Genomic DNA, 24,501 nt, shown 5'->3' with positions numbered 1-24,501 from the left:
TTGAAAGAGTTCTGAGGATTTTAGACATTCATTTTAAGGAATACTTCTTTGTCTTGGGGTTGGGTCTGGGGATATGGTCACCTCATGTGATGGATTATGACCATAAGCAAAATAATCTAGGTTCTGGCTTAGTGGTAGCCTGAATTTTGTGGTATTCCAAGAAGATGTTTCCCGGTCCTTCCAAAATGGGTTATCTATCCCCATGTTTTGAAAATTCTTAACTACATAATTACTTTTACTCAGAACTTGGGCATCCCTTAAAATGATAATCTTTTGGTGTGAAGTGTCAACCTGTTAAGGATTTATCCCATCCTGACAGCATATTCTGATAGAGGGGATAACACTGTATCACTGTTGTCCCGTTGTTCATCGATTTGCTCGGGCACCAGCAACATCTCCATTATGATACTTCTTGTTACTGTTTTTGGCATATCAGATATGCCACAGGTAGCTTGCCAGGCTCTGTCGTGCGGGTGGGATACTATTGGTAGCTTGCCGGGCTCTCCAAGAGGGATGAAGGAATCAAACCCGGGTTGGTCGCATGCAAGACAAATGCCCTACCCACTGTGCTATTGTTCCAGTCCATTATGCATCGTATATACTGTAAATTATATCATCTGGTATTTGTCTTTCTTCTTCTTGGAATAAATCACATGATATGAAGTAAATTGCATGATTTTAGCCCTCCTTGAAACTGCATAGTATTTCATTGTGATATATAACATACTTTCATAATTCACTCATCTCTCATTGGACACCTAGGTTTATTCCATACCTGAGCTGTTGTACTAAATGCTGCAATGAATAACTGTGCCCATATAGCCTTTGTGTCCTGGAGGTAGATCAAGAAGTGGAAATGCTGGATCATATGGTAACTCGATCCTCAACTCTTTTGCTTTCCATTTTCCCTAGATGAAAGTGTTCCCAGGCCTTTCCTGCTACTAGTTGTGTATCCACTCCACACCCGCTCTGAAATGAAATAGATCAAGTCAGAATATTCTGCCCTCAGTTTACCCCAGCCACATACTTAGCTCCAGTACCCACTCCCTAGAGACAAAATGGAATTATTCTAGGAAGTCAGGGTCCCAAAGAGGGCAACTCCTAAAGCCATAGCTTCTTAGTCTGTGTGTCACAAGTCCATGTGGGGGTAATTAAACAATATCTGGAGGTAACAAAAATTTGTCTGAAAGCTATGATTTATTGTCAGAAAATATTTGGGTTGTACTGGGGCTGGAGCAATAGCACAGTGGGTAGGGCGTTTGCCTTGCACGCGGCCAACCCAGGTTCGATTCCCAGCATCCCATATGGTCCTCTGAGCACCGCTAGGGGTGATTCCTGAGTGCAGAGCCAGGAGTAACCCCTGTGCATCGCCAGGTGTGACCCAAAAAAGCAAAAAAAAAATTGGGGTTACACGCCTGTATTATAAGCCAGGGTTTGTGTAGGATATCTGAATGAACAGGAGTCACTATGGGGACCTGTTTATGAATTACTGTCCTTGGACCAGAGAGATAGCATAGGAGGTAAGGCACTTGCACTGGAGGTGGCCAGTCTGGCTCTAATATCTCTCCCCACATATGGTCTCCCAAGCACTGCCAGGGGTCACTCCTAAGCCTGAGCACAGAGCCAGAAATAGCAACCTGAGCATTGCTGGGTGTGTTCTCCACAATTTTTTTTAAATATAAGTCCTATCCTAAAGCACTACCAAAAAGTGAGCCGTCTCACCAAAACCCTTGCCTCTCCTTATCACTAGAACTTTGAATTGACAATGTGGAGAAGGTATGGAGGGATCTTGGGACAGAAATAGGGTGGATCTTAACAATTCAATGGTGGAAATGATGTTAGCAGCACCACAAATTTACATTGATAATCTCAGTACTATTAGAAATCATGATGTTTCAATAAAAATTACTGAGTTTTGGTGCTGGAGAGATAGTACTTGCAAGGTGTCCTGAACCTGGTTTAGTCCCTGAACTCAGCACCACATGGAGTTCATCCAAGTACCACCAGGACTGCTCCCTGATTGAAGAGCAGATATGAGTCCGGGCCCCACCAGTTGTGCCCCCTCCAAGAAAAACAAAACCTGAAAGAACAGAGTTTTTGAAAGGATTCAAACTTTCATAAAAATCTTATTCAACTGATGAAGTCATTAAGTTGCTTTTTTAAAAAAGGTAAAGAAAAGATCTTGTGTCTATTTCCTGTGAAGCTCACTGGAGTTTTGGCTTCCCTAAGTCAGCTCAAGCAGGTGCACTGTAACTTCCTGCCACTGGGGCTGCTAGGCCACCGGTTCCTCTCTCTCCCACACACTCTCTCCTGCCCTCGGGACTCTCTCTTATCTGTGGCTTCCAGAGGCTTTCCTCCACTTCCTCTTTCTCCCACTCTTGCCCTCTCCTGAGAAGCCTGAATTCATCCTCCTTTGAGGGGTGTGGTTGCAGGAAGGAGCTTTGCTTTCTGGGCAGGGGTGCCCTGAGCATGCTCTCTGAATTTTCTCACAGCTTCTGATCTGTAGAGGGTGGCGGAAAATAGTCATATGCAAGGGAGTTTATGGTACTTGTAGAATCCCAAGACAGACCGCTATCCTCTCAAACATGAATCAAGGGTGGTCCTCAAACTGTTTTGGGCCAGGAACTAGTTGAAATACATATTTCCATTCTCATCTCCAGAGAGGTACAAAGAGGATCTGGCTTGGGGGAAAGGGGGTTTCTCTGAAACATGCATGTTTAAGACAATCTTGGGGCCACACCTTCAGAAAGAGTGATCTCCATTTTAAAAAATAGGGCCAGGATTTGAGGTAGAAAATTGCAGGAAAATTTCTTATAAATGAGCCTTATATTTCTTCCTGGTTTTCTCTGGGAGTATAATTACCTTCATATTCTTGACCTGCTCCTGTTCATTCAGCAACTCCCAGGCTGTTACACAAAGATTTTGAGCTGAAATACTGAAATATTTGGACAACATGCCAAAACTCAAGGATATTCCTAGTCTAAGATACAAAATTAACAGAGGACAGAGAGATACCTAAAAGGATACAGCACTTGTTGTGTATGAGAGAGGTTCAGGCTCAATACCCAGCACTGCATGTTTCCCCATGCATACCTAGCAGTGAGTCCCAAGCACAGAGCTGGAGGAAGTAACCACTGAGCACCCTCTTGGTCTTAACCCCAAACCAAAAGAGAGTCCTCATGTAAAGGTACTTTGAGGGTCTGGAAAGAAAACACAGTGGGTAGAGTACTTGATTTGCCTGCAGCGGACAAAGATTACATTCCTGGTACCTATATGCTCCTCTGAGTACTACAAGGATTTATCCCTGCATGGAGAGCCAGGAGTAAACCCTGAGAAAAGCTGCATATGTCTCCAAGACCAAAAAGGGAATAAAGGAATAGGTTCTTTGAGCTAAGGGACTTTACAGATATTTGCATGCAGAAGTCACACAGATAGGCTTTATCTCTCAGCCATTGCCTCTTCTGATGTCTGTAAACTTGGACAGCTTACTAAATCTCTCTGGTTGGTTTCTTCATCTGCAAAATGGAGCTTAGTAATAATATATACCTTCTAGTGTTGTCCATGTAGAATTAAGTTATTTTTTATTTTATTTTTATTTTTTGCTTTTTGGATCACACCTGGTGATGTACAGGGGTTACTCCTGGCTCTGCACTCAGGAATTACTCCCAGCGGTGCCCAGGGGACCATATGGGATGCTGGGAATTGAACCCAGGTCGGCTGCGTGCAAGGCAAACACCCTACCCACTGTGCTATTGCTCCAGCCCCGAATTAAGTTATTTTATATAAAGAATTTAGAATCATGCCATGTGTACATGAGGCACTCTGTAAAAGTACTATGGTTGCTTTATAGTTATTAATTGTTAGATAGATTAACTATCATATTCATGAAGAATAAATAAGTACATGTATATAAAGCAACCGTTGTCCGGAGCCATTATTGTTGTTCTCCCAGGGACTTTAGAGAGAAATCAGTAGATGCCTAAGGGATTTAAAGAGACCAAAACCAATCTACTTAGACAAAACTAAGGGAGCAGGTGGTCAAGGATCATTCAGAAGGTCCAAACGAAAATAGTTATTTAGGATGACTTACATTCAGATTGTGCTTAAACTATCTTGACCTATTTCTATTACAGGTTCATTTATAGGGCTATGAGATTTGGCCATGGAACCTACTAGATATAATTATAGTTTTAGGAGTCCTAGGAAACTGGACTGGGTTAAAGCATATTGGATATTTAGTATGGCTTATGAATAAACTCAGGCTAAATAACACTGGGAAAGTGCAAGTCGGTTGCCTGCCCTGAGTGCCCCAAAGAACTGGATAGCTGTGCTATTTCTCAGTCTATCCCAAATCACACGACATGATTGCTTGGCTTTCATTAGCAGACTACCCTATGGGAGCCATAGGCCATAGGGACTATCCCCACTTTGGCTCACAGCCCCAGCTGGATATGACTTCTGCCCACAGAACCCCCCACATCACACATATACACTGCCCTGGGCAGGAGCACAGGCCTGAGAGGTAGGGAAAGGCTTCTAGGGGAAGCTAGGCAATTGGGTGTCTTATCACTGCAGGCAGAGTTGTCCCAACCCTCCCATTGGAAGAGCTAGGATTTACAAGTTCTGCCCTCATTCCCTACCCTGCCTTGCCTTAGGGAGTCAGTGAATACCACTCAGATCCTGGGAACTCCCAAGCCCCACCCAGCCTGGCACTCCCCGAACTGTAGCACTATAGCACTCTCGTCCTGTTGTTCATTGATTTACTCGAATAGGCACCAGTAAGGTCTCCATTGTGAGACTTGTTGTTACTGTTTTGGCATATTGAATACGCCATGGGTAGCTTGCCAGGCTCTGCTGTGAGGGTGGGATACTCTCGGTAGCTTGCTGGGCTCTCTGAGAGGGACGAAGAAATTGAACTCAGGTCGGCCGCATGCAAGGCAAATGCCCTACTTACTGTGCTATCACTCCAGTCCCCCAACTAGTATCCCTATCTCTCATGTGTCAACCTGATACCCTTCAGGACTTTACTGCCATGCTCCCAAAATCAAGATCAACACAGTTCTGAATAATCCAGTTGAAACAACCTCCCCCACCTGAATCTGCTTGCTGCTGGTCACACGCCCACCATCCACTGTCCCACCCTGAAGCACAGCCCTTTTCCATTTACATAAATTACTGTTGCCTCCACTTCTGCCCAAACCTCAGGATCCAACTCTGGTAAAACCTCTTGATACCGAGTCATTCATCAGCACAGCTCAGCTATGGCCTACACAACTCCAGGGGTACTTATGCCTCACTGCCACCAATGGAAGGCAGAGTCTCCAAAGACTGCCTAGTACCATATTGGGTTCACCCTGCTAGTCTCCACACTCCACACTAGGCTATAGTGCATTATCGGCATCCTCATTTATCATTTGGAGATGTAATTAATAGCTTCCACTTCATGGGTTGAGAAGGATAAAAGGTACTACTTTGTATAATATCCCTGTTGATAATGGTATTGAGAAGGCAGACGATAAGAAGGAAGATGGGTGAGTAGCAATTCAGTCTGTTCTACGTGACAGACACTGTACTGTTCTCTTTCTCTGAAGGAGAGTCCACGGAAAGTGATTATGTATGCTTATATATGAGTCCACATATATTATAAATATAAAATACATAACATATAGTATATGGCTATGCATAAATATATGTGATATGGTATATTAGACATGATAGAATCATTATCTATAAAATACATACATAAATATATATAGTATATACAAGCCACAGTGTACCTGACATTTAGTGAGAACTCTAGGCTTTCCTTTGTACACCTTTTATTTAAAAAGAATTATTGTATCACCATGAGATACAGTTGCAAAGTTGTTCATGATTGGGTTTTAGTCATACAACCTGTGGCTTCACCAGTGTCCACAGTTTCTCTCCCGCCACCCCCATAGTCTCTCTCTCTCTTTATCTCTCTCTCTTCTCTTGGGCACAATGGTTTGTAACACAGCTACTGAAAAGTTAGAATGTATATCCCTTTACCACTTTTCAGCACTCAGTTCTTGTCCAGAGTGATCATTTCGAACTATTATTGCTATCGCTATAGTGGTCTCTTCTCTGTCCTGACTCCCAACATTCCTCACCACTTGTGGAAAGCTTCCAACCATGGATCTGTCTACACCACTCTTGTTTCTACTCTCCTCGGTTATTAGTCTCATGCTATGTTTTTAATATGCCACAGATGACTGCAATCAGTCTATGTCTGTCCTTCTCCCTCTAACTCATTTCACTCAGTATGTCCACTCATTTATAAGTAAATTTTTTATTTCATTTTTTTCTGGTGGCTGTGTAGCATTCCACTGTGTAGGTGTACCATAGTTTCATTAACTAGTTTTCTGTTCTCAGGCACTTGGGCTGTTTCTATATTCTGGATGTGAACAGTGCTGCAATGAACACAGAAGTGTTGGTGGCTTTTGTGCATTGCACCCTCTTAAACCCTTCATCGCAAGCTTTCTCTTACTGATTATTCCCAGATCAAGGAGAAGATAAGGGCTAAGAGATTGCAAAGGGTATCCTAACACCACCTCACTCCGCACCTCTCTTATCGACTGTATAGTAGAAATGAGCCAAGCTCTTGATTGCCTGTGTGCATAAGATATAAGTTTAATCTCCCTATTCAAGTTGTCATTTCTCTGATGACAAGGGTTATGCTCTAAGCTTATCTCGGGCACCCCTCCTACATGCACTGACATGAGTGGGAACTTCTAGCAGGCCCTAAGTGAGCTTAAGACCGGACTGACATTTAGAAGACCTGGTAGTCAGCATCATCACCTTTTTGCAGTGATTTCCAAGACAGGTCATGGAGTTTGGGCTCTTGGGCTCTCAGGAATGCAGAAAAGGCAGAGGCATTCCTGTTGGCAGCAGTCGAGTGCCAAGACAGAAGGCCTGTATCCTTGTCGCACACTGACACAAACCTGCCTGGGGACCTGGTGCAAGTCTCTGCTTGCCTGCATATATGGTTCCTCACCTGTACCACACGGGCTCTCCAGGATGACTGAGGATGCCTGGCATGGCAGCTGATAGAACTACGCCAAAAGACTGTGAAGAGGGGCTGGAGCAATAGCACAGCAGGTAGGGCATTTGCCTTGCACGTGGCCAACCTGGGTTCAATTTCCAGCATCCCATTTGGTCCCCGAGCACCACCAGGAGTAATTCCTGAGTGCATAAGCCAGGAGTAACCCCTGAGCATCGCCGGGTGTGACCCCAAAAAGCAAAAAAAAAGGCTGTGAAGAAATGAGATGCTATGAATGTAAAGGACTGGAGTGTTCTTGGCGGGAAGAATTCCCGAAGAGGGAGTGGCAAGTGAGAGCAGGGGCTTGTGTATCCAGGACAGATGGGAGCCTCTATTTGTTGTCCTCCTGCTTAGCAGCATTAGTGATTCATGCTGGTGCTGCCTGTGGAACACTCTGTCCTTGGGGATCCTCAGGGAGAAAAGAGGTTGCAGAGCAGTGAGGCTAAAGCCAACGCTTAACACAGTGCAAAATCTGCAAAATCGAGTGATAGCAATGAGGCACCACCCACACCGGTTATTATGCATGCAGCCACACTCCTGACTGCCCCAGCACTGCCTTGCAATAGCAGCTGAAGCTAATTGCAGACCAAGAGACAGACAGCTCCTCTGTTTTATTTTCTCTCAACTGTCAGCCCTCACCACCACCACCACTACCCGCCCCTGCGGACTGCCTGAGCTCTCAGAAGGGGTGTTTCTGGCGCCAAAATTAAGTGCCTAGAAAGAACATGGAGGAGGGGTGTACAGGAGTCTAGGAAGCTGCCATGTGGTTCCCCATCTTATAGGAATGAAGGGGTTGAGAGCTGTCTGGGATACAGATGTGGCTTTGTATTAACAGATGTGCTCTCCTGGCAAGACAGAGCCCAGTTACTCAACTCCTCCCTTATCCTTCATCTAAACTCACTAAGGGACCCCACTCTCTTAACCCTTCTCACTCTTAAATCCCTAATTTCCTCTTAAGACTCTGTATCTGGCTAAAAATCACTAGGTGTTGAATCAATGGATGAATAAATACATGAACCCTCATCCAAGCCACGCAACTCCCAAGCCTCGTTCCCACCTCACAGGCCATAAGAACTCTGTAAGCCCTTTCCTCTGCTTTTTATTTACTCCCTTTGGGCTATTTAAACTCTCACCTATATGCTTCTAACTCCCATATCTCTCTTTGCAGTCCAGTCCTTGCCAGCTGACAATGTTCCTCATGATTTCAAATCAAACATACCCCACATAAATTCTTTGGCAGTGACGTCTCCAGGAAGTTTTCAGAAGCACATGCTGATATGTTGCAGAATGGTGTAGTGGAGGGAGGAGGGACCCTTGCTATGCCCCTTTGTAGGACAAGGGCCAATGAGTCTATTAGCAGAAGCATTTGGGCTAAAATTTTAATCCCAGAGCCTCTCTTCATGCCAGGACACCAAAGCACTTTCACCCTCTTAATCCTAATTCCTTACCCATAAGGAAATACAAATTGGAAGTCCATGCGTGCTGACTGTCCAATCTGAGCTTCTCCGTCTGAACCAAACAAGTCGTTTTGGCAAAGAGAAGTCCTTGAAAGGAAACCACTGTGTGTTGGGGCATCATTTCTTCTTTGACACTCTCCCTCCTACTCTCTTTGCAATTTTGATACCCTTTTACCTCCCATTGCCCCACCACTTCTCACCACTCCTCATCTGAGAATTTATGCACTCTCTCACATACAGACCTCTGCTGACTCTCCAACTCTATTCCTTTTCATTCTAGAGCCCTGTACTAAGGCTCCTTGAAAATCTGCCCTTGCCAGGTAAATATTGAACCAAGATTGCTGGAAACTGGTAATTTCATTCCGTCAGGGCAGTGCTGGAGGGAAGAGCCACAATGTTTATGGAGAGTCCTCACTCAAATTCTTTCCTGGCTTTGGCAAGGATAAGAGCAAATAAAGTCCCCCTCTTCTTGAAGCCTCCTAGATTTGGACAGTAACCAAAGGACTCGATTACAGAGTAGCCTTTGGTTCCTGACAACCTCAGGGCCTGTGAAGGCAGAACCTTTCTTTCTATTCCCCAGGGCTTCTAAGTACATATATAGGGACACATGCAAGGTTTGATCTTAGCATGCCAACTGTGGTATAGCCACATCCACACCTTTTCAGGTTTAAAATAAAAATGATACCTTTATCACAAATTTGTCTGACACATAAGATGTGAAGTAAATTATTTAAAGTACTCATGTATTTAATTTCAATAACACTCCTTTGTTTCTTCAGAAAATATACATGTATATATGTACATATATATCTTTCAAATAACTGTGATTTATGGTCCCTGCTCTTGAAATGTGCCTATTATGGGGTTAAAAATATCCTCTGTACAGGCTGGAGATATTGTTTGGCAGTAGTGAATATTTGTCTTACCTGTGTGAGGCCTTGGGTTCAGTCTCTAGCTCCAAAGAAAAAATCCTCTATGTATAGACTGTCAACTGACTTTATAAGGTCCACCAATTATCTTCTTATGTTTAGTGTGGCCTTTTGTAGCCATTGTCACTCCTTTATCAGTATTGGAATTTTCTACTCTATTGCTATTATCATTGTGGTTACTCTCTTCTCCAGTAGAGGATGATAGAAGTTTCTGTAGTATACCTGAGTTCATATCTGAGTTCCCCCATTCACAAATTTTGTGAACTTGATATTGTTCAAGGTGCCAATCTGTCAAAACCTGGAGCTTCATGGATAAAATCAAGACAATTAAAGTACCTACTTTTCAGAATAACAGTGGGAACTGAATTCTCACATGTGGCATTAAATGACAGTAGGCACATAAAAAGCTCAATTAATGTTAGTACTCATAATTTTCCTGATGTGCTTATCATACTTTGTTATATTAGAAATTATAATTCATATTGGTCTTCTAAGAGAAGAACTCTGATTATTCTTTATATATCTATTGCAACTAAAAATACATAGAGCATGCTAAGTGAAATAATTCAGAAGGAGAAGTACAAACATAGAATGACTGCACTCATTTGGGGGATATAAAAATATTATGAGATTAACACCCAAGGACAGTAGAAGCAAGGGTCAGGACAAATGGCCCACCATTGCAAACCTGCTTCAAGATCAAGGGCTGGGGAAGAAGTCAGTTGGGATAGAGAAGGGACCATTAAGACAATGATGGTTGGAAGGGATATCACTGGATGGGAGATGTGTGCTGAAAGTGGGCAAAGGACCAAACATGATGCCTTCTCAGTATCTATTTTGCAAATAATAATGCCCAAAAGAGGAGAGAGAGAAAGAAGAAAAGTCCCTGCCATAGAGGTAGGCTGGGATGGAGGGGTGGCAGGAAGGATAGAAGGGATATTGGTGATGGGAAATATATGCTGGTGGATGGATGGATGTTGGAACACTGTATGACTGAAACTTTATCAAGAAATCTTTGCAACTGTATCTCACGTTAACTCAATGAATAAAATAAAATAAAAATTCATACAGAATATCTGCATATTCCTGAAGTAAACACAGATCACCTAAACAAATATGTCATGGCTTCTATCTTTGGGACTAAAAAATATACTCATAGTAGTTCTGGATTAAAACTCAATTATCAGAAACTTTGTAAATCACAGGTATTTAATTCAATTAAAATTATTTTTAAAAAGTGTCCCAGGGTTAACATTGCTATGAAGGACCCAGATAAATGAAACAAATCCTCTCTGGAGAAACACACCCTTAATCTAGTTTTCATAGGATAACCACAGATAAATTCTGGCTGAACATGAACTCATAAATCAAAATATCAAAGCACACAATCCAGAAACAAAAAAACAGAATTGGCTCTACAAAGATTCAGATATTTTCAATTACGTGACACATAATATAAAGTGAGTTGTAAGTGCATTAAACAATTTTGAGTACACTAAACAATTTTAAGAACAGGGGACTTGCAGAAAATATACAGGGAAGGTATCTTTGTGCCAAGCTGGGGCCCAGAGAAGGAGTGATTCCTATGATGTTATAGAGCTAATAACAAGAGACCTAAGTCAAGTGCTGTGTTGAGATTTTTTGTTTACGTGAAGGCTTTCCTTGAACATACTTGGTTACTTTGGATATGCCATTTTTCTCCTCTCAAATAAGTCAATGGGTTATATGAGTGCAAAATAATATCTGTATGAACTATAAATATGAAAACAGAGTATTTGCCCTCAAGTAGTTAAAAATCTGTAGAGACACAGGATTGCACACATATAAAAATAACTCCTGATGGAGTGGCCCCGGAACTTTGGTAAGAATGAGATGAAAATGATACATGTAAAGGATGGGGTGTGAAACTAATTTCCTAAAATTCAATATATTATAAAACAACAGCAATATGAAAAATACATCATGTTATTATATTGTGTGGTTACAAACTACTGTGATCTGGAATGGTTAGGAAATAAGACCTTGAATGGATTACAGGAAAGGTGGATCTATGAGAAGTAATTTATAATTGGCGAAAGAGAGTAGAGGAAACTGGGAACAACATGACCAACATCCTGGAGACAGTAATGTACCTGAACAGTTGAAGGAATGGTGAGTTCACCTGACTAGCACACTGAATATATGTGGGGGCAAGTCTTTGTACACATAGGACTTTGCTCTAACAGGGACATCTGTTTTGTATAATGCACTTCTGTCACCTTGTTTAATAGTCTAAATTTAGGGCCAGAGATATAGTACTTTCCTTGCTTTCAGCTGACCCAGGTTCCATCCCTGGCATCCCATATGGTTACCTGAGCACCACCAGGAGTGATTCCTGAATGCAGAGCCAGGAGCTACCCCTGAGCATCTCCATGAGTGATCCAAAATAAAATAATAATAATAATAAAAGTCTAAAATTTAAAAATTATTATCATTTAAGTAACATGATTTCAGTGGTGTTAACATTTATGATATTGCTATACAAACTTACTTCACTTCACTACCACCAAAGTGTCCAGGATTCTCCACCAATGTCCTTATATTGCTCCATATTTTCACTTTTCATTAGAATCCACATATTATGTAGTTATTCCTAACAAAGAATGGCACGAAGTATGATTAGAAAGGCATGGTCACTCTTGGAAAAGATGTTAACTGTCACTTTGATAATTTCTATACAAATAATGAGAAAGAGAGAAGAAAGGATATGGTGACTATTGTTATAGAAAGCCACATCTGAAAAGAAAGTTGGATGCAGATGGATTGGATAAAGAAAAGAAAGTGATTAGTCAAGAAGCTACTATGAGGGGCTGGAGCAATAGCACAGTGGCTAAGGCATATGCCTTGCACACGGGCCGACCCGGGTTCGATTCCCAGCATCCCATATGGTCCCCTAAGCACCGCCAGGAGTAATTCCTGAGTACAGAGCCAGGAGTAACCCCTGTGCATCGCCAGGTGTGACCCAAAAAGCAAAAAAAAAAAGGAAGCTATTATGATAAATCAATGGAGGCATAGACAGGAATCACAGAAGGTATGGAGTAAAGTACAAAAAACTTCATTTCATTCAGCTACCCATTCTATAGAAGTGTCTACTGTCTACTTTGGGGAGTCATTTGGGAGCCACATATGATGGCACTCAGTGATCACTCTCAGCAGTGAACCAGGGACTATATGCAGTGCCAAGGATTGAACCAAGGTCAGCCACATTCAAGACAAGCACCTTAACCCCTATACTCTCTCTGGCTCCATTATAGAGAAATGTGAAGTTGATGTTTACTGAACATCTGATATATACTAGACAGTGTGCTAGGACCTAGGACTCAGGTATGCACAAGACTCCATCCCTGAGGTTGTGACCAACAGTATTAGAACCCAAGTTATATGGAACAGTCATTCTCAGTCTTGCCTGCAAATTAGAATAAACTGAGAACAGAGAGTATAGTGGGTAAGGCATTTGCCTTGCATGTGGAAGATCCCAGTTCAATTAATAGAATTGCATACAGTATTCTGAGTACCGCAAGATTAATCCCTAAGTGCAGAGCCAGGAGTAAGCAGGTGGTGTGATTCTCCAACTCAAAAGAAACAAAAAGATGACCAGATCCCACCCTACTCCTGGAATGCCAATTTAGTCATGAGGTAGAATTCTTAAAAGTTCCCCCAGCCAAGACTGAGAAGTTTAAGTTCAGCATTTATAAATTTGACTGATCATCAGAATCATCTAGAAGGCTTATTAAATACAAGCTGGAAGAGCACTCTCAGAGTTTAACTAACACCTCCTCTAAAGACTGTTGAGGAGCAGGTAGGGCATTTGCCTTGCAAATGGCTGACCTGGTTTTTAATACCTGGCATCCCATATGGGCCCCTGCACCCAACAGAAGTAATTCCTGAGTGGTGCGCTCAAGGTAAGCACTGAGCACCACCGAGTATGGCCCAAAAACAAACATAAAAATATTCAGGGATGCTGGTGCTCCTGACCCCCAAAATATACTTGGACTGCCTCTAGTCTCAAATTTTAAGTCACTTACACTTAAAAGGAGAGTGTATGAAGTGATCCTATGTGCATTGTCAAAAGGACATTGGGCCACATAGGACAATGGTAGCAGAAGAGCAAGAGAGAGGGGAGGGGAGGAAACAGAAAGCTACTAAAGAAACCAAGTAAAGAGAACATGGCAAGCAAGTTTTCAACTAAAGTGGTGTCCTCAAGGGTGGAGAAAAAATGGTTCCAATTGGATAAATGCAAAGGAAGTAGGCACAGCATGGCTTTGTTTCTGAATGTAGAGATAAGTAATAAAGATACGGAAAAGATAATTTTTCAGGCTTACATTGGGCAGCTGGTGATGCTGATTACACCAGGCATGTTAGTTACCAAACAAATGTTAATGATGTCACTAAACTAGAAGGTGGGAACTGTTAGCATTGGACATTTCTGTCCTCAAATCCCATAAGTCCCAGGGATTCTGACAGGCAGGCATGATTCATTCCCCCATTCAACCCCAACTTTCGGCAGCACTAGTCCTAGCTTAGACCCAAAGCAACTTGGAATTTTGTTCCAAATAATGAAAAGGCAGATAATGATTACCATAACTTGATGATCCTATGCCAGAGTCCTGGGTACAAGGCTCATTCTTCTATTACCCCAGGTATGTTTATTTCATTCAGCAGCGATTTCAGTAATTACACAAATGATGCCTAGAGAGTGTTAGACATATTCATAAGGTGTGTCTCACCTGAAGATAAGCAATTCATAACCTGCTTATGTATAACCAGAAAACAAATGCAGCTTAAATTGCAGTCTATAAAGGCGTTTATTCTATGTGGATTTCAAATGTGTAAAAATGAGCAATTTTCCAGGCACATCATCAGTTATGACTATTTTCAAGTTTCCTCTGTGGGCAAGTAGATTGCCAGTGATCAGCAAGACCAGGAAGATGATGGATGGCATAATTGTCCATTAGAGTGCAGATAACTTTTTTAACCACGAGATGGTTCGACAAGATACAGACATGATAGATAGAAGAGTTAGCTAATGTGATAGTAGTTGCCACTCCATTTATGACAGTAACTATTCTCTGACTGAATCAATGTTTAATCAAAGACATACTCTCTTTCAAAATTCTTTGCTCACTGGTGCTCAGTCCCCACTATGGGTTAAAGTTAATGGCATCATTATAAACCACTCTTCAAGAAACTTAAATTACTTTTCCTCGGAAGAAATCATGTCACCCTAGAGAGTGCTTTTGTAAGCTTGTAGTCAGGGGCCTTTTAGGGAGTGTGCCCGTGTTTAAATGTCTAACATTTGAATCCTCAATGTCTAGAAAATGGACTGACACATACAGTGCATTCAATAAGCAGTAAAGTGACATGAATTAATACATTTGTCCATTCATTCATCTGTTTATTCCTTCAACAGACATTCATTAAATACAGGAATTTAATCATTAAATACAGCTATGGTCCAGGAACCAGAGGCTTCAGGCTTCAAATTCCAGCTCCAACCAGCTGTATGAACTTGGAAAAGTTAGTTTGCTCTCCTAACTTAATGCCTTCTGTGTACAATGGGTCAAACAATAGCACTTTCTCTAACAGAACATGTGCTTAATGAGTTAGCATATGTATTTAATACAGGACCCAAGCGAGAGTAAGTGCTGAAATTTATTAAAAAGTAAATATTAGCAAGTTACATATCAAGTTTCTTAAAAGTAAGTTATTACTGTTGTTGTCACTACCAGGCTAGGCCCTTCTCAAGTAACTTGGTCCATGGAGAAGGCACAGAATATCTTAAGAAATGACAAGACTCTTAGTCAAAGCTGTTTTTCATTAAAGTGGTTATTTATGACTCTCAGTCCACAGCCCTACTGCCCTACATGTATCATTCCTGGCCTATTGCCCTCCTGTGGCAGTTCAGGTCTTTTTAAGGTGGTCTGTGCCCTCTAGAGAGGCCTGAGAAATTGCCTGGCAGGATAGAGCTGAGTTTTTTCCTGTGTTTTTGTGTAGTTCTTCCTGGCAACATTCTTACGTACTAATTGCTATTTCTAATGTTTATCATCTTAGCTCTATGGAACAAGATAGTCCTCAATTTTAATTTTAAGGCAATGTAGTAGATAACACATGGCTTGAAATTCAGTCATCATATAAGAGAAATGCTACAATTTAGTGGCTATGAGAGTATCTATAGGTAGAAAACATTGACCACTAAAGTGCTGTGTGACTTAGGGTACATGATTTAAAGTCTATGAATCGCAACTGTAGAAAAGGGAAAGTAAGAATAGTGGCTATCTAGACTAAATGCCAACCATCTAGTACAGTATCTGGTACCCAGTAAAGGGCTCAATACATGATAGCTTTAACTGGAGTATGATCCTGGGGTTGTGGATATCAAAGTTAAGGAGATTCAACTAATGCAGCTAGCCACACAACATTTTGCCCCTTGTTCTCAGTACTAAACTAGACAGGTCTGTTTCAAACCCTTTACAGTAAGTACTACAGCAAGAGCATCGTTTAGTTTACTGTTATTTTGTTAGAATATTAATGAGAAACAAAATCTGCTCCCAGTATAAGGGTCACTCTGTATGCAGTTTCCAAGTTTTCCTGTGTCTTTGATGAGTTTTTGGCCCAATATTCAGTTTCGTCCTTTATCCCAAAGCTGTGCCCCATAGGCTCATTTCATGTCTAGTTATCCCACTCTGAGTAAGTAAGGGTGTCTGTGATCGAAATATTACTCTGTGACAGAAAGGCATCCTGTCCAGTCTGAGTTCCTGCATTGCACCCTAAGCTGCCAGGAGAGGCTCTGAGCTGCTTGGGAACCTGAACTGGAACAATTCAGAGAGAAAATGAATAAAGGAGTGCCTAGCAGTGGATGTTTCTTTGATATTAGAAGCCTTGAGAATCTTTATTGAAAAAATTGAGGCGGGTCAGGAGCGATAGCACAGTGGGTAGGGCATTTGCCTTGCACGCAGCCGGCCTGGGTTCGATTCCCAGCATCCCATATGGTCCCCTGAGCACAGCCAGGAGTAATTAGTGAGTGCAGAGCCAGGAGTAACCCCTGTGCATCAACAGGTGTTACCCAAAAAGCAAAAAAAATGAGGGATATTTTTGCAACCAGAAATATACTCTAGGAGCTGAACTCCTGTTTACAACTATTAGCCTCTGTAAAATTGGTTTCACTAGATGCTATTTCACTTAAAGTTGCAGCTTTTAAGAACATATCTGTGATGGTAAATGAAGACTCACTGTACTCTAGGACACTAGTAATTGAATAATTTTTATTTGTATGGAAGGTCAATTTAATTCACTTGAGGTTATTTCACTCATATCTGTCTAACTGGGTGGTCTTATGAACACTCTACTGCAAGAGTTATACATTATAACATTATTCACCTAATGTGTGTTTAGTAAGAACTTGGTGAATGTTGGTATTGAACTTGCAGTCAATAAACTAACCAAGGTCCAGAGAGACAGTACAGTGGGTAGGGTAACCTTGCACACTGACAAGCCATGTTCAATCTCCAGCACCACATATGGTTCCCTGAACCCTGCCTTGAGTGATCTCTGAGTGCAGAGCACCAACGGGTGTAGCCAAAAAGAAACAAAAATATATAAGTAAACTAATCAAGTTCCATATGTCATAAGTTTCATTAACAAACCATAGAAAAGGGTTGAGTTAGATCACAAAATTATACATTTCTGAGCATGAAGTATATAATTGATATCTAGTGTAAAGCTCTTATGAGTCTTGTAAAATGCAGTAAAGAGTACTTGATGAATTGTAATAGTAGTAGATGTAGTACTAGTAGTGGTGATGGTGGGTGGTGGTGTCAGCGGAGGAAACAGAAACAACAGTAGCATTATCAGCAGTTATAACAGTAGTAGTGAATATTACCAAATATGGAGGAGGAAAAGTTCCCCCTCACTTGTTGGTAGAGTGTGTGCTATTTGGAGGATGTATAGTGTAGTTGAATGAGATCAGCCTACGTTTGAATCCCAGCTCCTCGTGAATTGGATGTGTGATCTTTCACTATGTAACATGGTCCTCTGGTTCTTCATTTACAAAGTTAAGATAATGACAATAAGTGTCTCACAATTGTATGATGAGGTTGATATAAGATATGATATGTAAATTACACCACATAGCACAGTACCTCACACACAGTAAGGACTGAAAACTTATGTTGTGAATTAATAAATGTGCATTTCCAATAATACGGCATGAATGGAACTCTCAAATCCCTTTTGCATCTGTATGAGCTGTGTCTAGAGGAATAATAGGTAACTCTTAGTAAGAACAGTAAACCACCTGTCTCTCTAATATGTCATACTAGTTCTGGAAGCACTAAAAGTCAAATTTATCAGAACAAACTATTGCCAGTAGATTAATAGAATGAAGTCCCTGGTTCACAGCATAAGCACATAGTTGCTAGAGTTCAAAAAAGACACTTAGAATGTGGTTAAATGTAGAAAAGGATAAGTCCAACATGTAGAGTAGTTATCATGTCACCATCTACAAATAGGTGGAAATAAATGCACTAGTACCTGGGAATTCCAAACCAAGGAACCTAGTCAAAATGGTTGATAAATAATCATGGCAATTACATCACTGGACAGACACTTCACTCTAGACCCTGGTGTGGTCTGCCATACTGGCAAACTCAAAGACTGAGACATTGACCTTGGCAGAGATGTCGGCCCTAACGATGTTACCAAGATTCTTCTATTCTCTAGGTGAAAGGCATAACAGGCATGAAGGGAACGAGTCCTACCTTAGGAAGGAAAATCCTGCCTTTTCTCCTCTTTCTGTTGTGACCCAACCCCATTCCATAATTCTTGCTTGGACATGTGCTGAGAATAGACTCAGGATTCATGAATTCTCTCTTTTTTAATGTATGCATTGGCTGTTGGCCAAGGCAAGTGAATTGCATTTTCAAAGAGCCGGTGAGTTTAAGGAAGATCTCTTATCTTCAAGAATGTATTAACTCCCTACAAATGAAAGCAGCCAAAGGACCCCTTCCCACCAAATAAAGAGTTTAGGAGTGCTCACAGGGCTTCCAAATTAAAGTCCCTATAAGACATCCAATCAAGTGGTCATTTTCAGGGAGAATTACCCAGGTGTGGTAGCTTTGAGAAAAATCTAAGAGGTGTCTTGCGTTTCCATATCTGAAGTGGAAACCACTTCATGTTCCTTATTAGCAACTGTTTGATGTGTGGCATAACAGTTGTATGTGTGTGTGAAACATCTAGTTTTCATTAAAATGTGAGTGAGTTACAATTGGGGAGGGTGGGTAAATATGGCTTTGTCTCCTGGTACTGTATCTGGCCCAGACATGCAAATTCTTGTTTGCCAAATTATTCTTTTCTGTCAGAATTCAATGTGTTAATGTCAGCAGTTTGCACAGGTATGCCTGTTGCTGTGTCACGTGGCAACAGGTGAGGGTGATAGAAAGCTACTAGCAAAGGAGCCCAGCTTGCCACCAGATCAGGTGATCTGGTTTACCAGTCAAGGGAGGGAACAGGACTAAATACAAGCAAATAATGTAAGTTCAAAGAACAGAACTAGAAGCAGCTTGAAAAGGGGAAAAGGAATGATGACTCCCATTTGTTGACCACTTCTGCTCTGCCAGGCCTATGTCAAGTCTGGGTACATTGTCTCACTTGATCCCAGTGAGAGTCCCAATGCATCAAAAAGGGAAACTGTAGCCAGAGGGAAACGACAAGATAAAATGCAGGAATCAGGACCAGAAGAAATGCTAAAACTTTCACAAGGCAAAAGAGTTGAGACCGATTGCCGTGAAAAATTCAAGAACCTGCATTCTTTATGGTCATGGGAATTAGGATTAAAAACTTTGTGTCTAATTTAGAATCTGTTCCTCCCCCATTTAAATTTTCTTTTACTTACATTAAAATTCATTTATTTTAATTTGGTGTTGGTCCAAAATCAAAATTTTTGCTGTATGTTTTTCTCTACCCCATGTTTTTGTCATTTGGCAACTTCTAACCTATGAATTATTGTAACATAAGGAAAGATTTAATTGTACTCTATTAGTAGTAATGATTACACCATGCTTTGAGGTTTTTTTCATATACTGGCCTTTAAATAATTAATGGACAATTGGCTTTAAAGGTAGGTCTGTTAACTCTCTTTGTGTGTTCCTGATGGAATTCACCATAGCCTTACAGCTTTTCTCAGAAGGTGACTTGTTAGAAGAGAAGTGGCATCTGCGTGTTCCAGAATCTGAAGCTGGACAGTATATAAAGCATAAAAACCTGGAATTTGATTTTAGTTCACCACGTTCAAGGATCCAGGATGCCAAAAATATGTGTGAACATTTGAAACATTTTTCATTTGCTGCTTTTTTCCCTTTGATCTAGTTAAAAGAATGTATTGTCAATTGGCATACAGTACTGCCTTTAACAGAAAATATAATACTGGGATACATTTCACATATTGACTACCTGAGAAATTGTTTTGTGTCCCACTGTTATTAAAGCAAAAAGTACAATGTTCTTCACTTGAACTAATCAAATACAATAGATTATAAATTGTGTATTGTAAATAAAAGTTCACTCTGTGAGTGCACATTTTGGTAAATATTTATTTATGTTAGCATTTAAAAGTTTAAAAAATATGCATTTGACCAGGATAAATGAGGTATGTTGATCATGGCTTTGCTTTATACCTTGATATTAAAGCTGTTTTTTCATCCTGGTATTTAAAAACAAAAAAAAACACTTTGTGTCTAACTGCTCCATCTTAGGACTATTGTACAGTGGACAGGGCATTTGCCTTTCATACAACTGACCTGGGATTCTATCCCGGCGTTCGCTATGATACCCTGAGCACCACCAGGAGTGATTCCCGAATGCTGAGGCAAGAGTTAGGCCTGAGCATCAATTGCTGTAGCCCCAATATAAAACTAAATAAATAAATAGTTGCTTCATATCTCCAACTGAGCCCAGGTACCTGTAATACCTCGACATATCTGGCAAGGATATGCCTGCTTTGGGTAGGTACAAGACCAAAAAAGGATAGACAGATGTTTAAATACATTTCTTAGAAGAATACAGTATAATCAGACATGATAAAACTCTGATTAGCATGTTAATGAGAGAATTGAGTTGCTAAATTGCAATTGAAAAATAGGCACATGAGAAAGCCAGGGAGATAATATAAAGAGTAGGGCACTTGCTTTGCATTCAGTCAACGCTGGTTCCATCCTCAGCACCATATACAGTCTTCTGAGCACTGCCAGGGGTCATTCTGAGAACGGAGTCAAGGAATAGCCCCTGGGCACTGAAAGGGTGTAATCTATACCTCCAGAAAGAATAGGCACATAAATTTGAAGCTATTGATACTTTAAAAACCATGCTAATCATTTGCTTGTTTGGAAATGAGCTGTTCTTCCATTATTAATACCTTTTGAGAAATGCAAATATGCCTGAATTCCATCAACTGAGCCCTATGCTTAGACAGACTGACAACTACAATCAAAGCACGAGTCCCACTGCAACTAACACACAACAGAAATCACAATAGGACTCTGATTCATGAATCAAGTAAATAGTCTTCCCCCACAGACAACATTAGCCCTTGTTTGTTCTTGAGCCAAAACTGTCCTTGGCTCAGATCAGCAGTTAGAGAACAAATGTCACTGCATTACAGCATCCTGCCACTAGAGTGTACAAGTACCACACGAAAGCAAGCATCTTTCACCTTGAGAACCGCGGTGCCTATGAGCTGGAAAGTCCAAGAGCACTAAAAGAGATCCTGCATGGTCCTTTGAAGGGTTAGGAAACATTTTAAAGGTGACATACATCAGAGTGATCCATTTACACTGGTTGGGCTGTGAAACAAATCAGAGGGTTGTACACGAACCTCAAACAATGACAACACAGTTGCATTCCCAGCTGTGTTAAATGACCGGCATATCATCATTGCCTTTTCACTCAAATGTCAATGACATAATCCTAATAGGCTTGCAACACTCTCACTGGTGGAATAGAACAATGACCCGGTTATTTTTGAGGGCTGAAGCAGCAGATGTGATGACTAGGTATGTTGTGCAGGGTGCTGTGTGTGACGGACAGGGCACAGTAGGGCAGCAAACTGTATTCTGAGGATTTAAAACCCTCCGCCTGAGCCAAAACTCCTGCCATTCATCTGGGCCGGCTGGGGAGAGAGGGTGGGGAATAAAGCTATTCAGTATGAAAGTTCCTACTTGTTCTCATGACGGAGGCCAGTTGGGAAAATGTGGTGCAGCACTGATGGAAGCAAATTCTGTTTAAAAAGTCAGCCAGTTTGTGGATATTTGTTTATTTATAAATTCCCCCTCCTCCTCCCCCCACACTGCCTGGTTCTTCTAAGGATTTGAGACAGGATTTAAACACTGGAAGTTTGTTTAAGTCCTAAACAGGTCCCGCTACTTTTTAGATTGACAACAAACTGAAATGAATCTTTGAAGCAAGCTCCTTGCTCTCTACAAAGGCCTCAGAGTTCATCCTGCATATTGTATCTCCTTGGACCAATCCACCTTTGTGACCATGTGGCTAGTGGAGACCCAGGAAATAACCACAGGCCCATAAAGCCAAAGCCTGAAAAAGGTAATAATGGTACATGAATTCATTCATTATGTAACTAGTTTATTCATTCATCCCGCAAATATTGATTGCCTCTATTCTAGGCACAGCAAAAGCAAAAATGAGAGTGGCCTCGTTGTTGCCCTTGAAAGAAGTTGCTTATCCAGGGAGTAAAAGAAATAGTAAAATGAGCCCATATATTAATGTTCTCGGTTCTGTGGGAGAAATACACCCAAGGATGTCAGGGAGGCATAGGTGTGTTAGCGAGACCCAGGCTCAGCATGTCTTGTGTTCAACTTTTGCTTCTGCCTCTCAGTAGTTGTGTGCCTTAGAAAACCATATTTCCCGGGTTGTTTTATTTATGTCAGCCTACTACGTAACAAGCACATAGTTGAGAGGGACACTGCTAAATACAAAGTCCCTGGCCTCTTGGAGTTTACATGGTTTCACAGATCAGACCCCCAGTTCCCACATATGTAAAATGAAACTAATAATAGAACTGATGCCATTATATTTTAATTAGGATTAAATGAAGCAATCTCTGGGGCTGGAGCAATAGCACAGCGGGTAGGGCTTTTGCCTTGCACGTGGCCAACCCGAGTTTGATTCCCAGCATCCCATATGGTCCCCTGAGTATGGGGTAATTCCTGAGTGCAGAGCCAGGAGTGACCCCCTGTGCATCGCTGGGTGTGACCCAAAAAGCAAAAATAAATAAATAAATAAATAAATGAGGCAATCTTTGTAGAAAACGTCAAACAATTTCTGACACATAGTTTAGCACCCAGTATAAGCCCCATTTTCTGCTTTCTCTTCCTTTTGTTTGATTTTTGTAAGACTCTGTGTCTGGTGATGAGACTCCAAGGACTGGTTTCTCAAACAGATCTGCCTTCAAAAAAAACTCCTCCCTTTAGCCTGATTTTTTTCAATTAAAATGACACAGTTCTGTCATGATTTTCCCCTTCCACAACCATATGTTTGGCAAGAACCTCAGGGAGAAAATATTTCCCAGATGATTTTATTTATGTCAGCCTACTACGTGCCAAGCACGTAGGTGAGAGGGACACTCTGCTAAATACAGACAAAGTCCCTGTCCTCTTGGAGTTTACATTCCAGTAGGGGAGACAGACCATAAATAGAAAAACAGAAACAGACATAATTACTGAGAGAGGCAAGTGTATTGCCACTCAAAGGAATATTAGGAAGAACCGGGGGGATACAAGCTATGGATTGATATAGAAGGATTATCCCAGGAGGTGATAGTTAAACTGAAATGGAAGGGTTCCAAGGAAACAATGGTCCAATGAAAATCAAGAGCAGAGGTAGTCCAGGCAGAAGTTGTTGATTGTGCTAAGGCCCTGGGGCAGGAAAAGATTTTGATTAGTCCCATTCAGTAATCAAAAGAACAGCAGTGTACCTGGGATCTAGATCCCTGGCAGAGAAGTGAACAGGATTGTTTGCATCCATTTTTTCAATTATTATTTTCAATTTGAACTTTTTAAATGACATGCATTTGAAAATGAGGAAATGGAAAGTCAGAGAGCTCAATGCACTTACCTGTAACGTCTTGCACACAGTAGGTACTCCATATGTTGTAGCAGGCTTAGTAAATAGGGCGGAGCTGAGGCCCTCGGCTTTCCAAATTCGGCCTGAGATCTCCCACCGCAACTAAGAATCATCTAGCCAGGGAGACCGAAACACGCAGTGTTTTTTTATGGATGAGTCATAGGCAACGCACATTAGCGTGAAGGGTCGAGTGGCCCCAGCTGCCGCTGGAGCGCAAGAAGGGAGGGTGGCGTTGGGCCCCGGCTGAAGCCTTTTAGCATGTTTACGATGAGCGGAAAGCACTCAGGGTTTAATTTAAAATACCACTCACACATACACGTACAATACAGAAGCAGCTGGAGGGACTGCCAGAAATTGATGCTCAAGTGTAGGAAATTAGAGGATCGAGAATAGTGGGTACCCGGGACCGTTTCCCGGCTCTTTTGGGATATTTCAGACCCCATAGGTCCCATCTTCCCTAATGATCCACATAAGGTCCTCACATAGTGGGGGGGGGGGGGGGCGCAGCCGCAGATTAAAGAAGCGGATTAATTAAACCCTTCTGAGCCCCAGAGCTAGCAGCACCGATCACTGTACGTGCCCTTGCACTCTGCTGTCTGCCTTCCTCTCCATCCACAACTGTCAGAAATACCCCTTAGAGCCCTAACCCACCCTCCCAGTGAAGTATCCCTTTGCAGTCCTCAAAATATTCCCCCCTTCGGTATCTCTCCCCCGACTCCGCCTTCCCCGCGTCTTCTTGTTTCTGGAAATCTGACAGTTGGGAAAACTCATTTGGCTTCGATCACAAAATCACCAACTGCTTGCGCCGGCTTGCGGCTTTTTTCCAGCGTGTGTGACTTGGCCCAGCCACACGGGGGCCCTCAGCACACACTCGAGAATCAGAGCT

At 41.6% G+C, this 24,501-nt stretch overlaps 1 protein-coding gene across 2 annotated transcripts in view; it reads right to left on the bottom strand.

Moving 5' to 3' along the window:
* The window catches only part of RTL9 (retrotransposon Gag like 9), a 44,031-nt gene extending 20,333 nt beyond the window's left edge, over positions 1-23,698 (bottom strand). Inside the window, exon 1 of one of the 2 annotated variants that reach the window (XM_055119726.1) lies at positions 23,607-23,698. The gene's annotated coding sequence lies outside the window, so the exon portion shown is untranslated. Of the gene's footprint in view, positions 1-11,976; positions 12,013-23,606 lie in introns of those variants that run through there. The other variant, XM_004606382.2, reaches the window with a different exon arrangement.
* Between the last annotated feature and the right edge of the window lie 803 nt (positions 23,699-24,501).

Source organism: Sorex araneus, chromosome X (genome assembly GCF_027595985.1).
Source record: "Sorex araneus isolate mSorAra2 chromosome X, mSorAra2.pri, whole genome shotgun sequence".
NCBI classification, from domain to species: domain Eukaryota; kingdom Metazoa; phylum Chordata; class Mammalia; order Eulipotyphla; family Soricidae; genus Sorex; species Sorex araneus.
Note: the sequence above shows the minus strand (reverse complement) of the source record. Positions and strands in the feature narration are given on the sequence as shown.